Genomic DNA, 17,848 nt, shown 5'->3' with positions numbered 1-17,848 from the left:
ATATATCACTAATGGCGGTGCTAATTTCTAAGCTGTCGTTCAAATTATGCTTTTTTAAGGTCTTTCACTCTTTTATAAAAATCACTCAAATGGGCTTGTGCTATATACCTCATTGGTTACGTACAGCAGTTGCCATCAGCAACAAATAATTTTAGTATATATTTGTGGTATGAAAGTTAAACTTTCCAATGCTAACTGAAATATCGCAAATAGAAACTCGTTAATTCGAGTAAGCGCTTAGCAACCGTCTTGTTTTCATTTGTCTTTGAGACACTGGTGAATAATAATAATCACCTGTCCAGAAATTTTCAAAGAATCGCTAACGTACAAAGTCGAACGGAAAAATACGCAAATTTATCATGACCCCAATTAATTAATTCCCTCTACCTTATAAAGGAAATCGTTTATGTAAAATGCGAACACTTTGAATACGACATGTTTTCAGTTACAAGCCAATGCAAGGGAAAGGCGCAGTTTGTCGTGTTAGATTAATTATGTTATTTTGTTATATTAAATGCATCATGTATAACACTTATACAACAATAAGTCCAGTATATAATAAAATTATTCAAGTTCACCCAGTGTATAATAAAATTATTCAAGTTGACTTATTCAAGAGAGTTGTATAGAGTGTTATTTAATATTGACTTATCCACCGCGTTTAAGCTGAACCGGCTTGATATACAACCGGTTCTTCTTAAATGTGATGACCTCTAGTTTTTCATGGCAAATTGTTAAATGAAATGCAGAAAACGTAATGATAAAACAAACGAAGACGCTGTTCTTGTATGAGAGTTAGATTCGGTCATGAGAAAGACAATACTGTGAAACAGTAGCGCAGGCAACTTTTTTCAGAAGGTTATTCTCTTCCATCTGCCATACTAAAATGTTCCGCATCGTTATAGCTACGTATTAACACTATACAGCTGTTCTACACTTTGTGAGGACGGGGGGGATTCTTTCTGATATTTTAGTTTAAAGTGGTTTACCTCACTAAAAATCACGATTTATGCTATTTTAAGAATTTCAACGGTTGCAAACTTTTTTTTTTTTTCCTGATTAAACCTGATTTTTTTTTCCCAATAAAATATATAAAGAACGCAAGAATAAAACGAGTTTTATTACTAATTTGGGTTTTACCGTGGGCAAACAAAAGGGGTCGATTAACCTTATTTTATTGCTTCATTGTTCTATTGTATTATTCTCTATGAATATACCAAACGTTTTTCGTCGCTTTTCTTAGCAAACTAAAATTCTCATTCTTCATTTGTCAATAAAGAATCAGTTTTGATGACAGAGGAAGTCGAACTTAAAAATTGATTATATCAATCGACGTTTGTCGTGTTCAAAACAATCCAATGACTGTCCGTCATACCATCACACACCAATCTTTATTCAACCAGTGTAAGGGATAAGACATTCATAGATGGTTTGAAACCTTGCATGTCTTGTAATAAAGATACTTAATTAGAACGTACTCCTTATCTTTTAAAACTGTTTTAACTATACCCAAGAATGTCAACAATGTACAAAACATATCTCCATCAAATTCACTAAATTTACTGCATTTCTTTCAACCTTACATTCGCGTATTTTCAATTAGTGGGATTGTCAATATTCACTTAATTCACTGGTTAGCTGGGATGCCTTACAATCTTTCATTTGCGGCACAATTTTAAACGAAAGGTTATATAATAATATAAGACAAACAAAGACGCGGCTCGTTTTTGACTGAAGAAATCAAATTAAGATCGATCGTAAGAAAAACAATTCAGTGAAAAATAAAAGCGCAAACAAGCTCACAATGAGAAACTATACGTCCTACTTACCTTAGATATTTTTCACCTTTCTATTCTCTTTCACCTTTCATATTAAGATGTTCCACCACAGACTAAAATTACTTCGTATTGTCACTCTTTTTATACAGCTGTCTTACAAAGCTTTTTTGGAGAGGTCGGGGGAGGACAGTCCGTGAACATTCAGTTTAATATGAATATTTAGTGCTACGAAACGATTACGTTATTCAAGCTGTCGTTGTTGCTAGATTTTTATTCGCCCGTGCAAATTAGGCGAATTCGTACGCGCGAATAAAAATCCATATTATTCATGCAAGGGGCCGATTGCGACTAATGAATTGGGAGCCTGCAAAAAATATTGTTGTATACCCAAAGAATTGTGCATGAGCGCATATTACAGTTACGCCCTGTACAGACGAGCACATTTTCCTTGGCAAGTTTTCTTGACCAGTTCACTTGCTGGTGTGTTTGACGAACAAGTTTTCGTTGACAAGTTTTACGATGATATAAGTATATTTTAGGATAATATGAGCCATGATAAAATGAGTATACGATAGGAATCTCTAAACAAACAAAATTAATAAATAAAACTTCAAAAACCCGCTTGATTGGCTCGAAGATTGTTGCGCTGTTCCCTACTGCGCAATTCCTTGTCAAGTTTTCCTTGACGGCCGTACACACGAGCATTTCTCCTTGTTGAAAAGCTGGCATGACTAGCTTTTGAACAAGGCTGCTTGTCAATTTTTTTGCGTACACACGAGGAAATAAAACTTGGCCAGGAAAACTTGTCAAGGAAAACTTGCCCGTCTGTACGGGGCTTTACAGTAGCCTCTCTCCTCCGCAGAGGCTTCGAATGCAAATGCGCTAGATGATGCAAGATGATAACACGTAAAGATGACCGCCGCTGAAATTAGAAACGCGGGCGGAAGAGGAGATCTTTACGGTCATCTTTAAAATACGTGTTATCATCTAGCGCATTTGCATTTGAAGCCTCTGGGGGGGGGGATGTAACACAAATATTGGGCTCTCATATAAACATACGTATATATACCGCATCTTGAATTTTGCTACTCAAAAACAGCCGAGTCTCGGTCATAGTTATTCTTCGCATCACAGTTTTAGAAGAGTTTTATTGAATCTAAGGAATTTTAGACCTACATTCCAAGGAATTTTAACCAGCAGGAAGTGAGATTGCCGCCATAATTTTGAATTTATTCTCCACGTGCATGTTCTTTTAAATACGCGTGGTCTTGCAACCTGACAACAAATGAAATCTTTTAACATTATCCGAGTTACAGATGCAAGATACATACAACAAACAGAATGCACACTTTTGATGTGATCAAACAGGGCAGCCTGAACTTGTTTCAACAGGTAGCTATTTTTGCTATTAAATGTCTTGTGTTTGTGACTTTGTGTCGTTTGTCTGCCTGGGAATCATGTGTTTGTCCGCCTGGGAATCATGTGTTTGTCTGCCTGGGAATCATGTGTTTGTCTGCCTGGGAATCATGTGTTTGTCTGCCTGGTAATCATGTGTTTGTCTGCCTGGGAATCATGTGTTTGTCTGCCTGGGAATCCAATGTTACAAATGACACAAGTATTTAATGACTTATATTCATCCTAAGATTGCCATATCCATAATAGAATTTAGAATATATTTAATCATAAATATATTTAATCTGAATTCAAACTTATAAGTTAAATGAAGTCATTCTAATTATTATGTGCACCAATATGCTATAAATGGCAATGAAATTACTGCGTTAGCATATTGTTTATGATATATACTCTTCTTGTGTAATTCTTTTGCAATGATAACCAGAATTAATAAACAATGCCTCATTCACATTGCACTTGATCAATTAATTGACACAACACTGCTAAATTCAGTCATATCAGCAAAATTGTATGTGCTCGGCTTTTTATATTATTACAGTAGGCTGAGCACAGATAAAATTGGGTAGGGATCTAATCAATTTTGACCAAACCATGTTAAAATTTTCACTTGAAATTAAGACCCTTTAGTTAAAGAAACCTTTAGAATTTATCTTGAAACACATTAAAATGTTCCAAATACAAAATTTACCTTCAACAGAGAAATCTTGTCATTAATGTTTTCCATATTCCTGGATAAAGGAATGGCTTTACAAAACAGACTATATAAGCTTGCATGCTCATTTAACATTATTAGTCTTATAGCTAGTCTTACAGATTAGTCTTACAGCTACAATCATGGTTATATTATGTGATTGCATAGTAACAAGTTTTTGTATTTAGTAATTGAGTCCTACATATAATTTTGTGATTGATAATTTGTTAATGCGGATAGCATTGACCGAGGTCGTTTTGCAGATAATATTGACAGGAGTCTGAATAATTCTTGATTTCATGGAAAGAACGAGTTCAATAATTGTTTTAGTATACCTTAATTTAAAGACATTAGAACGTACATATATATAAAACGAATTCGCAAACTCCAAAGGAGGCCGTTCTGACTGAACTCCCCCTGACCCCACTTCATGAAACTTTCAACAAATTTACACCGGTATATATTTTACATTTTAATCTTTGCAAAATACAATAGTATTGAAAACCCTTTGTATTAAAACACGAGTTTTCTATGAAATGTATTATGACTAGTGTACACATTTCAACTGATTCTTCTCTGCGAACGTCAGCAATAAACATCAAACTATCTGCTGACAGATAGTTCTAATGCTGCGTATAAAAAATATTAACAGAATGCACAGACTACATTACACAACTAGAACAAAAGTTGTGTACGCATTCTTTAATATACTCAGATAAGGCCCAACGAGGTTAGGCGAGGCTTAGTGAATACTGTGACTATAGTAACCTAGCTAGTTATGCCCGCTGCGGATCGGTAGGGATGGAGACGGCAGCACGGCGAAGCGAACATCGAATCACAGAAGTGAAAGCCGTGGAAGGAAAACAAGAACACACACGATGCACACATAGTAAATAATTACATACATACCGCAGGAGTCTTTTGCAAACCAAGTGAACCTAGAGAAGCTAAACTAAGAACCAAAAAGGCACACCATCCCCAGATGGGGGGAATGTCAGAGGAGGAAGGCGGGGCGAAAGAAGCGACAATAAGCAGATAAACAACAAGGCAAGCCATATGAATACTAATGCCCGGAGAAAATACCCCCTTGCCGAGCACCCGGCTAGGTACCCAAGCGAGGGCCAACTCTTCGATATTAATTTCTTTTACTATGCTAATAAATACATTTAACACACTGTATGCAGCGTTTCCACAATTGAAGGGAATTTCCTTCAAAATATTAACCATGAGGGAGGGAGAGATTAGTCTTAATAGGATATATTATGCATTCTTTTCAAACGTTTTTTGTTTCTCTCTTTTCGTTACCATCTCCCCATGAGGACAGTCTTATGCAAATAAGTTGTTGAAACGCTGACTGTATGCGCAGTCAAAGTCTGTATTTCTCCCCGGGGGAATTCAGTGTTTATATGATGCCCTATAATTTATGCAATCGCCAAAAACTACCAGGTTAAAAAAAAACCACTTGCGCTTTAAGTATGGAATCGAAACATAGTGAGTAGAAAGAGAAAATATAGTAAAATAGGTACATATAGTATATGTCAGCGGGATGTCAGCAGTAATCTTTCTGCTCACTTTTCCGGAACTCGTGAACGCTTATCATCTGAAAGTCGACCGGTATCAAAGTAAGCCAGTCCAATCTTTGCATTTATTTGTAAAGACTGCACAGGTCTCGTTTGAGTTGAATAGCACCTCGTGTTAAACTCCACATTCGGTTACGTTGAAACTGAAATCAAACACGCTGGTGCTAGCGCATTATCAAACATGCTCCATCAATCAAACGATGGCTTGTATGTACTAGCAAAGCTCATTTCTTGGACGGAAGACAGTGACTGTATTTTGAAGATATCGTAATTATGTCGGGATTCATTCGTGCATGATAATAGAATCGTCAAAGTATCACTTTGATTCTTAAAACAACAATATATTGTAATTATTCAAGTATTAATATATGGATGATTACATTTTTACGGTGATGCTATATCGATATACAATACGACTAAAAAATAGACAAAGAAATTAATTATTTTTTTATCGATTTATGACCGATTTGTGCTAATTTAAATTATAATTATCGACTAAAATTGAATCTAATTCATTGGTCTTCTAAAATCCCAATTTTATGCTAAGATAGTTACTAACTTGTTCAATGATAATAACTACTTTTGATTACACTGTTTTATACTTTTGTTGATCGCGTCGCGTAGCGACAGCGATCTATAGTTTCGGCTTGGTTTTTTTTTTTTATTATTTTTTTCCTCTCGGGTCGACCCCCAGCGTCGCTAGCTGCAGGCCATATCACCCTAATCGGGAACCTGCGCACAGGTAAGTTGCTACATGTTGTATTCACTTTGGGCATATTTCGTTTCACCTTCGAACTTCGAAGCAGTATAAAAGTAGAATCAATAAAGCGATCAAAATGCCAGCAAGTGCTATCTTTATCTTTACACTCATTACACATACAACTAACTGCACACGCCGAGCAGAGTAAGCATGCACTAAAGGATTTCAAGCAGTTTCGAAATGGGCTGTTGTGTGTTTCTCCTGCTTTCAACATGCGACTATAGTTCGGTATATTGTTCATTTTTATTATTAAGAACATTTACGACACAAAATTTGCAGAGCTGGGCTGGCTACGCCGCTGTGAACGACGCGATCATATAACGCCTAGTAGGCGTCTTGTTTTATCAATAAATGTAATGACGTTATAAGAGTAAAAAAAGGAAAATTCCGTATGTGAAACAAATGGAGGATAATGTACAGCTCAGCAGTAGTGTTAGGAAGCTAAAGATCGTGGATTATTGCTCCAGCTGTGGTAATAAAAGTGTTCCTGATATGTTGATGTTGTTTCTTGGTTGTATCGCGATGTTTTAGTTTTTGTTTAATCCATCAACTTCTCACTTCGAATAACTTTATGGGATCGCAATTTAGACCAAAATCATACGTGATTTGAGCATGATTAAGAGGTTTATCAAATGTTCGGTGAGGTGTCAAAATCTTAACCTAATAAAGCAAATAAACTATAATAGTTTTATTAGGAACACTTCTATTTCCACCACTTGCGTATCCTTTAATAAGGCTAAGCTTAACTCTATATGTCTACTTAAATAATTTAATTTTTCTACTTAGATTATGACCAACATTCCTTATAACCATCTTGTGGACTGTCCACATCCGTTTTTTTAGTTTCCATCGATCCAGGGTGTGAAGTTCATGAGACAAGACCTTTTCCACGAGAAATACAGTTCGAATATATTATCACGATGATCGAGTTGTAAATATACTCGTATCCTTTTAATTCACTTATTACATGTAGTACTGCCATTGCTTTACCATAAAAGGCCATTTTTAATCTCTTGAAGGGGATATGTTATAATCGTAGGTGAAAGAGTCACTTTTACTGCCGTCACTGTAAACCACGTGGTAGATATTTAACAGTTATTCTGCGAACCCCAGTCGTATATGAGCTGATAGATTTATTATATACACAAAATTTTTCGCCCTTTCGGTGCATTTTGGTGTGCTATTATCAACCAAAGCTTGGATTTCTATTCACTCAACTCCCCAAATCTTTCGGCCATTTTGTTTACTTTCTCTACTAGACAGATATGAGCTAATATCTGTTTAGTAGCCAACCCATGAGATTGCAGCATACCTCATATCTGGCGCTTGTGTATATAATAATGATAATTACACTGTTTGGTTTTCATCTTCCACCTTATCTTTCTGCATTTTACGTAATAACGCGTCTCTTTTCTTTTTCACGTTCGTCTACTTCATTTTTTAACTCATGTAATTTCGTCGTTTTTAGTTCACGTGTTTCCGTGCCCCCAGTACTTTGTATTCCGCTGAAACGGGCAAATTCGCAAAGTTTTCCACAGAAACTTTGAAACTTTCCATTCCTTTGCAACTCATGACTTCCTTGCGAAGGTTTTTTTGACTGATTCTCCTAAAGCTTACGCGATGTTCTCGCACGACTATATATATTTAGACCATGACTGCCTGCTAATTCGGGACGTGGTATTCTGTACAGGGCACGAAGACTCGAATCATACTTGTTCCTTTTTATTCTTGTGATGCCAATGAAATTCAGATGTTGTTTTTCCACCAGGTTATAGAATGTTGGTTAAAGGTCAATGTTTTTTCACTTAAGATAACTAAGTACAGTGCTTTGTCACAATTTATAGCGAGTAATAGCTACTTTTACTCGTATTAGATCCATGTTTTGAATTACACCCCAGGACTTTCCCGAGGTATGCAGAAATTGAGTAATCGACACTGCTGAGAACAACGAAAAATTTGTTTACTCGAGAGGAATATTAATATTTGGGATTCTAAAACGAGTAATCAAATTCTTCTTAATATGAAGCTGCGAAGAGCTGGCGTTGTTCACAAGCATTTTTCATTATCCTCCATTGAAAGTTATGTAATAAAACCTCATTGCACCGTCAAGGCGTGCAAGTTTTTGTCAATGCACAGTTGCTTTTTCACAAAATTCAATCAATCACAGCAATAATCGTATCGTACTTGCACACATTTGATCACGAATCCGAACATGGAATTACTCATAAACACAAACTGTTTATTCAATAACATTAAATCTTTTTGGTGTTTTTTTAGTGTTGTATAAAACAAATAATTCTCCTCGATGACTGGTAATCCATCTTTCACCTCGTGAAAATATTCTTTACCATTGCCCTCGTAAACATTCGTTATTGGTTATACCATTGTATGGTATTGAGCAGAAACTGAGGGAAAAATTTTACGCACGAAAAAAGTACGTCTATTTTTGAATGTTGAAAAAGGCATTTTTGAAAAATGCATTGAATTGTAGCTATACACGATCCACATGGAGTAACACGAAGATTGGCAGCCTCTTCGAATTTCCAATTGATAAATTGGTTTACCAGCTATGTGATGATGCAACAAGAAAACCTCTCCTCTTTACTGCAAGAGTTGTGTTTCGCGGGCGCAGTGCCTATGCACCTGCATTCAGGCAGGTTTACTAAACTAAATCTAAGTTGAAGGTTATTTTGAATTATATACTTACACCAGAAACCAGAAAGATATTTGCGTGGTGATCCCCATACCATAGAATTAATCGTTTGTCACACACCAAACTCTGGAAAATAGCTGTTAATTGTGGTGAGAAGAAATTTTGGGGCATTTGGAGAGCCGTAGAAAGTTACTTTGTTTACATAATCTTCGAAATTTAATTCGCTTTAATTTATAACCAAATTCAACGAGATTTTAATCAAGTCTTTAATGGCCGATATAAAACTCGCTCACAAAATTTATGAATACACTTAGTATTTATTTATTTACACTTAATACACACATACACCAACATAAAACCCAGATGTTTATATATTCTCCGGTTGAGGTAATTATATGATTGTGAACTATTTGGATACGTTAGCAATGCACATCTTGAATTTCACACAAACCTTAGTACATGATTACATGATTGAGTAAAATAATATGTAATTAAAAATTTTACAGCCAGTTTGCTCTCCCATTCTGTATTAGCGAAGACTAAAGAATAAAAAACTTACAAATAATTATATTGAGCAGAACCTGTAAGATTAATATAACCTTCCTAAACTTGAACGGCAGAGTAGACAGCGATTACCTATACTATGGTTCATCTTGCAGGTTAAGATTTTCAAACGAACCAGTAAGCTCATCAGATCGTAATACAACAAAACTAGAAAACATTTTGTTAGACTTCTCTCTTATCGTTTCGATGTCATGTTTTTGAAACATCATTTCTTCTCCGTAGAATTTAAACGGAGCGCGGCTTACAAATGATCGGTACGCTTCGTTATCGTGCTTTTCAAAGCGTTCCTTTGTCTTCTCTAGCGCCTCCCTGACTGATGATGCAAAAAAAATGCTTTTATAAACTCCGTTGTTGCATCATCATCACTGTGCCTTAGTGTGGTAAGAACAGAGCGAGCTCCGGCTGCAAGAAAAGACAGAGCTAAAACTTCAACACCTTCTGGAGATATTTCGTCTTGCTCAGAATGACACAGGCATAAAACAACCAAGCCACCTTTCAGAGAAAAGCCCTGAACATCCTGGTGCGTCAAAATGTCGTTCAGCTTAGCAAGAGTCAAAGAACCTTGATTCGAGGAGACACATGGAGAAAGCATTATTGCACATTGCTTAGGTTCAATATGTGCAGAGATATGGATAATACTTGCCCCGCTCAAAAGTCCCAGCAAAACCTGTTTTCTGGCTTCGCCCTCCACGAAGGCCTTTGCTTTGAAAAGCTTTGAAAGAGAATGAACTTCCTCTGTGGCTTTAGGCAAGTCTGACGTTGGATTACCAACAAACAACGCAAAACCACATTCGGGCAGAGTTTCACTGGATTTTTCTCTGATTGTTTTAATGTCGCCTTTTGTAAACATCACATCATGTCCAAAGAGAGTAAATGGAGCCCAAATTAAATAGGAGCGGTAATTTTCTCTTTCGTGTTGCTGAAAGAGGTTCATTACCCTTCTTAAAGCTTCACAAACTGGTGTTTCCTGAAGCAGTTCCCCGTACAATGCTTCCATAAACTCCTTTGTTGCATCATCACTAATGTCCCAGAGTGTGGCGAGAACAGAGCGAGCTCCAGCAGCAAGAAAAGACCGAGCTATACCTATGACACCTTCTGGAGAAATCTCACCTTTGCTTGTGTTAGAACAGCATAGGACGACCAAGCGGGCTTGCAATAAAATACTTGTAATATCGTTCTGTGTGAGGAGATAGGAATCTGGATTAGGAAGAGAAGAAGATGGTTCATTTAAAGAAAGGTCGGGAGCAAGCATTATTTCCCCCCTCTTTGGTTCACTATGAGCAGCAATGTGAATTATACTTGCACCGCTTAAAAGTCCGAGAATAACCTTTTTTCTCGCTTCAACTTTTACGAAAGGCCTTGCTGTGAAGAGCTTTGAAAGACTTGCAAGTTCCTCAGCTGCTTTAGGTAGATCAGTGGGTGTAAAATCTGTGCCATACAAAGAAACCTTCCCAACTTTTGGATTACCAACAAACAACGCAAAACCGAGGTCAGAATCATCGGGATGTTCTTTGGTTAACGTCAGAGTGTGTAATGAGGGCGTTACTTGAATGCTGTAACTCTGAGATAAATACCTCCCATTTTCATCAATCAGAGACGAAAATGGTACAAAAAACAGTGGCCCGTGAGGAACAACAATGAGCTTATTTCCTTTGACGGCATCTCGTATCGGTTGAATGAGAAAATCGAAAAGTTTTTTCAAACTAGTTTCATCGCTGCAATTATCGACGCTCGAATGTTTTTCGTGCAAGCCTTCAACCTTTTCTTCTTTACACGGCATGGCTGGCGGTGAGACCATGTGTCTCTCAAAATTATACTCATTCGCAAGTGAATCAAGTTTAAAAACACTTCTCGGTCTGGAAAAATTCATCACAAACGCCCATATATTCGATGCATCATGTAAGCACTTAAAGGTGACATCACTATTCAAAACCCAAACTTTCAGAGACCCTTCATTTAAATCAAACGCAAATAACACTATTGAAATTTCATCATTTTTTACGTGAAGAATGTTCTGTATTCGCTCTATTTCTCGATTTTCTTCCCTTTGCTCAATTTTGCTCCATATAGATTGTACGTAATGAGACAATTGTGCATCTAAATAATTTTGTTTTCTTTCAATAGAAAAATGGAGCTCTTTAGCTCTACCCAGATCAGTCACTAATAATCCTGATTCTATGCGCCCCAGAGAAACAAAACAACTCATTAACTCTCCATGAGCTCTACAGAAAAAACTTGTGAAGGAGAGTTTGTTTTCATCTGGAACCTTATTTTGGAACTGCTCTTCAAGAAGTTTAATAAGTTTTACTAAATATGATGATGCCAGTTTATATTCTCCTAAACTCTTATAAACATTTGCAAGTTCTTCACAACTACGTAATATCATAAACGGCTCGCGAATATCAGTGCTTATTTCTAAACTTTTTGTACCATGTTCAATGGCTTTTTCATTATCACCCAACAGTGTATATATAACGCCCATATCTCTGTTGGCTTCTGCTATCCCTGATCGCATTCCAGTCGTTTTGGCTAATTCTAAACTCTCTTTGTGATAATTCAAAGCCTTTTCATACATTTCTAGTTCACGGTAACAAGTTCCTAAGTTGCCATTGATCGTGATAATTGCAGTTTGATCGCCCTCTGCTATGAAAATTTTAGATGCTTTCTCGTACTTGTCAATTGCAGTTTTCCAGTTTTTGGATTTAAAAGAAATATTACCTGAATAGAAATGGGTTTTTGCAATTAATGTCTGATTACCAATAGCCTTCGCGATTTTAGAGCCTTCTTTTATATAACTATTAGCCTTCTCATTATCTCCCATTCTTTGGTAAATCAAAGACAAATCACAATTGGCTTCTACTATACCTGCTTGGTCATCAACCTTCTTTGCTATCTCTAAAGATTTTCTGTGCCATTCGATGGCTTCGCTGTATTCACCTTTATGCTGGTGAACACGGCCCAATTCGTTACTGACATATTTAATTCCATTTTGGTCATCAATAGCATTATATATGTTTAAAGCGCGATTCAAGTGAGCAAATGCTTTTTCATATTCACTGAAAAAAGAATGGATGTGTCCTAAACGGCTATTACTTTCAGCTATTCCTTCCTGGTGGCCAATGGCGGTGAAAATTCTTAACGTTTCTTCGAAACATTGAAGTGCTTCTTCATTTCTTTTTAGTTTAATGTAACAAATGCCTAATTTCCATTTGACATTTGCTGTTTCCCCTGGATCGTCCATTACTTTTCCCAATTCTAATGTTTTCTTATAATAGTCAATTGCGCTTTCCCACTTTTCTATACAACGATAAAGATCACCTAGATTTCTATTCTGTTCTGCCATTGATGACTGATCACTAATGGCGGTGCTAATTTCTAAGCTGACTTTCAAATAGCTAATTGCCATTTCATAGTCTTTCCTTCTTTGATAAAATCTCCCCAAAGTCATATTAACACCAGCTATTCCTTTCTGGTCGTCAATAGCGGTCATTAGTCTTAACGCTTCTTCGAGACATAAAAGTGCCTCGTCGTTTCTTTCTAGCTCAATATAAGAGTAGCTTAAACTGCGGTTAGCCTTTGCTATTATTTCTTTATTGCCAATTGCTGCTCCTAATTCTAATGTTTTTTTCCAATGGTTAATTGCGATTTCCCACTCCCTTAAGGAATAATAAATATTACCTAACTGGCGATTGCTTTCTGCCATTAAATACGTATCGCCAATGGTCGTGCTAATTTCTAAGTTTTCTTTCAAATAGCTAATAGCTTTTTCATAGTCTTTTAATCTTTTGTAAACATCTCCTAAATACATATTAGCATGAACTATACCATATTGGTTGCCGATTGCCGTTGCTATCTGTAACGAGTTTCTGAAACAGTTAATAGCCTGGTCATAATGACCTAAATTCACGTAAGCGTTTCCCACGTCGATACTGTTTTGCACCTCTAAAGCGCGATTTGAAAACCTTCCCAAACTCATCTTAGCATCAGCTATACCTTTCTTGTCTCCAATAACGGTCATAAGTCTTAACATTTGTTCGAAACATTGAACTGCCTCTTCATTTCTTTCTAGTTGACAATAACGACTTCCTAAACCACGATTAACCTCTGCTATTCTCCCTAAGCTCAAATGGCAGTCGCATAAGTTTCTGTGGCTTACGGCAATTTTTCTACGATCATCAGCAGCAATACCTCCTTCCAAGCCTTTTTTTAAGTATTCAATAGCCCTTCTTTCTTCACCTGAAACTTCATAACAAGCGTCAACAAGCGCGCGAATATTTGCAATCCTTGCTTTGTCCCCAATGGCAATACTTGCATCTAGAGCTCTTTTATAACTCTTAATGGCCTCTTTATATTTGCCTATTTCACAATAAACACGGCCTAAACCTTCATTGCTGATTGCTACTGGAAACTTATCCTCACTAAGTGATAAACCTTTTTTGAAGCAGTCTATAGCATTTTGATATTCTTTCAATCCAATATAAGCCTCGCCTTTACTTGTGTGTAGAGCGGACTCGAAAATAGCGAGTTCTAAATCTTCAATTTTAGTTAAACTTTCAATGGCTGTTTCGTAACACTCAATTGCCTCTTTAAACTTACCTGATTTCAAGTTGTTATCTCCTGAACGTGCGGTGCATGTAGCTATTTCGAGATGATTCGTCATTCTGATGTCTTCTAACTGCCCAATATTTAGCTCCTTGGGTTCCATCACACCTGTTGATTCACTTGTCTAAAAATTAATGTAGAGTACAACGCGGTATAATTATTAAAAACGCATTTAAACAATTATATATAATTATTAAAAGAACCTTTTTAACCAGGGATTAAAACTATATAAAATTAGATAGAGATGAAATCAAATGCAAGGTTTAATCCTGTAATTTGATCTGCATTCGTCAACAGCCTATAGTCTGGTGTCAAACTTCGCGTATAGAGCTAGTAAGGCAGATCGAGTTGCGTGTCAAAAACAAGGGCTAATAATTCAATATAGTTTAATACAAACAAATATTTTGCATTCTTGTAATTCGATTTCGAAAAGTGGCTTCATTTTGCAGTTATTTACTATTCCTAGATGGTCTCTAGCGGCAGTACATGACTACATGTCTCCAAAGCTAAATTAAAGCAGTTAATAGCCTCTTCATAATTATTATTGGTCCAATTCAAAATAAGAACGGCCTAAATTTTCGTTGCCATTTGCTACTTATATCTCATCGTCGCTAAGTGATACACTTTTTTTAAGCAGCCAATAGCTTTTGTATATTTTCTCAACTGAATTTAGGTATGATATTTTCTGCAGTGAATTGCGGCGAGTTCTGCATAATTTTCAATTCCATTGCAACTTTTAACGCCTATTCCAAATACTCAATTGCCTTCTTGTACCAACCTAACTCCAAATAGTCATCTTCCAGAAAAAATGCGCTAACCTTGGGTTGAACAGTGTTTTAAGGGGCTGTTTACATGAGCCCGGTTACCCGAGATTAAACGAAGCTTGAGATGATTTTGAGGTATTGAAATGAGCAGATAACATGATCCTGGCCGTCGTATAATCACCGCAACAATAGCATGTACTTGTTTGGTGTCATAAAGACTTATTTCAATACTTCAAAGTCCTCTCACGCTTCGTCGAATGTCGGGTAACCGGGCTCATGTAAACAGCCCCTAAATCGGTGACTTCTATGAGTTAAGAAAATATTTATGAATAAAGATATTCGACTTTGTAAACAAGCAATTAATGTGAATATTCGCTTAGGCTAGGATTAAGCTAACTGGTCCCTAGAGGTTAACTTGGTTGATCTGTATTTTCTCGGGTTCTGAAGAGTAATTTTTGGACTTGGCGAATTTGACTATATTTAGTGTTGACAACACATGACGGTTCAAATGTTAGCGAACAAAAATCGAGATGAAGCAATGAAATTTCTTGCGTGATTTTCTAGTTCATGCATATCAATATCAAATTCAACAGGTCGTCTTACTTCTTCAAGATTTCCTTCTTTAATTGCGATCCTCGTTTTAGCAGCATTCCTAGAAGAAAAACGTTACTGTAGACAAATAGTGTAACAGCGAAAATATCTTTACACTATATAGCTATTGTGTATTCAATGTAAACTTGGCAGTATTGTGAGTGGTCCATGCATGAATAACGAATTCTCGTTAACATTTTTGTCCAGTATATATAGCCCGCACAGGTTAGAAACACTTCAAATAGCTGGGGTGCGTTTTCAGATTCTTCCGTTTTCAACGGGCGAAAACGCGTTACCGTGGGAATATTCTTGCGTTTTCAAATTCTTCCGGCATCGTGTAGACGGGGCCACACGAACTGGACGTGATTCGCTAACGCGACGCGAATTTTCTTTTTTCAGAAGCAAACATTTTCAGAACATTTTGAGAGACACAGGCTCCAGACAAATCAAAATGACTATCGTTCTATAATTACCAAGAATATCACTGCATTAGAAAACTTAGTAACTTTTGAAAACTTTCTTCAAATTTCTTAAAAGTCGAGTTCGCGGAATGCGTTCGGTGTGGGTCGGCCTTAAAACGTCATCTATGGTTGTGATTACGTAATATCGACTATGTTCATAACTGTGCGAATAATTATAAAAACTTAAAGTTGCCGTCTTAAGGCCGACACAGACCGGACGCGATGCGGCAACTTGACGCGAATTTTGAGTTTTCAGAAGCATATAAATTAAATTCCGGAAGTAAAATTTGGAAACTATAGACGCTAGAGCAGTCAAAATGTTTTATTGTTATGTAATATAAAAGAATATTATGACAGTTTAGAATTTATTTAATTTTGAAAAATCAAAAACGTTGAAAATTCGCGCCGCGTTGCCAATTCGCGTCCGGTCTGTGTCGACCTTTAAGCCTGCTTTTCATGTTTTTTAGTTGACGAAGAAACTTGAATATAATTTCCATGTTTTGTATAATGCATTTATAAAACGTTTTTACGAAAACTTTTGCGAAATGACAGTTACATTGCTTTTCATTGAAATACAATACTTCTGTCTTCATGAACATGCAGGACGTCGCTGATTCCATAATTACTTGCCGCGCATGCGCATAACCAATGGTATTGTTGTGCTACAATTCCCGGATGTAATAAACCTCTAGGCGAGTATGAAATATGGGTGTAAAGCACATTCATATACATACCTTTCTTTATTTACCTCCTCCATGTTTAGTATCTTAATCTCTATTCCCTCCATTTCAATTCCAATCAACGAAAGTTCCCTCAGAAAACTTTCCTGAAGCCTTTTGGATTCAAAATCATCCAAAACCTCTAGAAACCGTTCATCTGTAAAGCAGTGCAATGAAACAAGAAGACTTCCTTTTTCGATGTTTGTTATTTTTTGGTCATGTTTCTCAGAACCTAAAGCTCTTTTCACTGCGTTCTCGAAAACATCTAACCCTAACCGATCTTTAAGTGCATCAAGCAAATCGCCAATAGAAGCTTCTATGTCCAAATCTCTTGGCTCTTGATCATGTTTTATTCTTCCGTTGACAAATATTACGAGAATAACTCCTTCCTTTGCTAAACAGCCTAAGGGGAAATTACGCGAAATTGACATGGTAAGTTTATAAATTCTGTGAGAATTGTGTCAGTTGTATACTAAATTTAAATAGCCAAAAAATTGAACCTGTAACGCAGATAAAACAAACTATCGAAGTTTCAGGAAATTTAATTGATGTATTGACGCTTTGGGCAGCGCCAGAACTTATAGAAATTTGCCTTTTTAGCGAAAATGATTTTTTGCAATGTTTAAAATCAATTTTAGACAACTTTCGTCCGTTTGAGAAAGGACTAACTTTGAGTAAGGACTAACTTAGATTTTGATATTACTTTTTAAAATCGGTACATTATTTCGGGATGTCTCTAAAATATGCAAAATACGCTCGATAAAAATATTGCTTAACAAGAAATACATGCATGTAAAATCCCCTCGCCTGAACCAATAAACATATATTTCCATCACTGAAATTCGATTATACTCGGTTTTGCATAGGCAGCCCGGTCAATGGGTAGTGTCGCAGCTCCTCGCAAGAATGATTTTCATTGGCTGAGCTTTACAATACGTTTCTGTTTCAACCAATAGCATAGCTTATCAATAGTTCCTTAGAAAGCATAGAAAAGCATTATCCAATTGTACGAAAGCTTCCGAGAGCTGCGACATGTCCCTGGTTTACCCGCGTTGACAGGGCTGCCTATGGTTTCTGCTGAATGATCGAAGTCGTATAAGTGAAATCCTATATCAAGTACAATTATAAAGTCGACTCTCGTGCTATCACATTCAACTATAATCATAATTCATTAATTGTGCTACGAATAGTTTTAAACACGGTACTACAATTTTAAGCGAAATTTCAATTCATTTTTAAACAGATTCATGCTTTCCCAATCAAAATAAT

The sequence above is a fragment of the Dendronephthya gigantea genome, unplaced genomic scaffold, assembly GCF_004324835.1.
Source record: "Dendronephthya gigantea isolate DGI-Jeju-01 unplaced genomic scaffold, DenGig_1.0 000029F, whole genome shotgun sequence".
Taxonomy (NCBI): Eukaryota; Metazoa; Cnidaria; class Anthozoa; order Malacalcyonacea; family Nephtheidae; genus Dendronephthya; species Dendronephthya gigantea.
Note: the sequence above shows the minus strand (reverse complement) of the source record.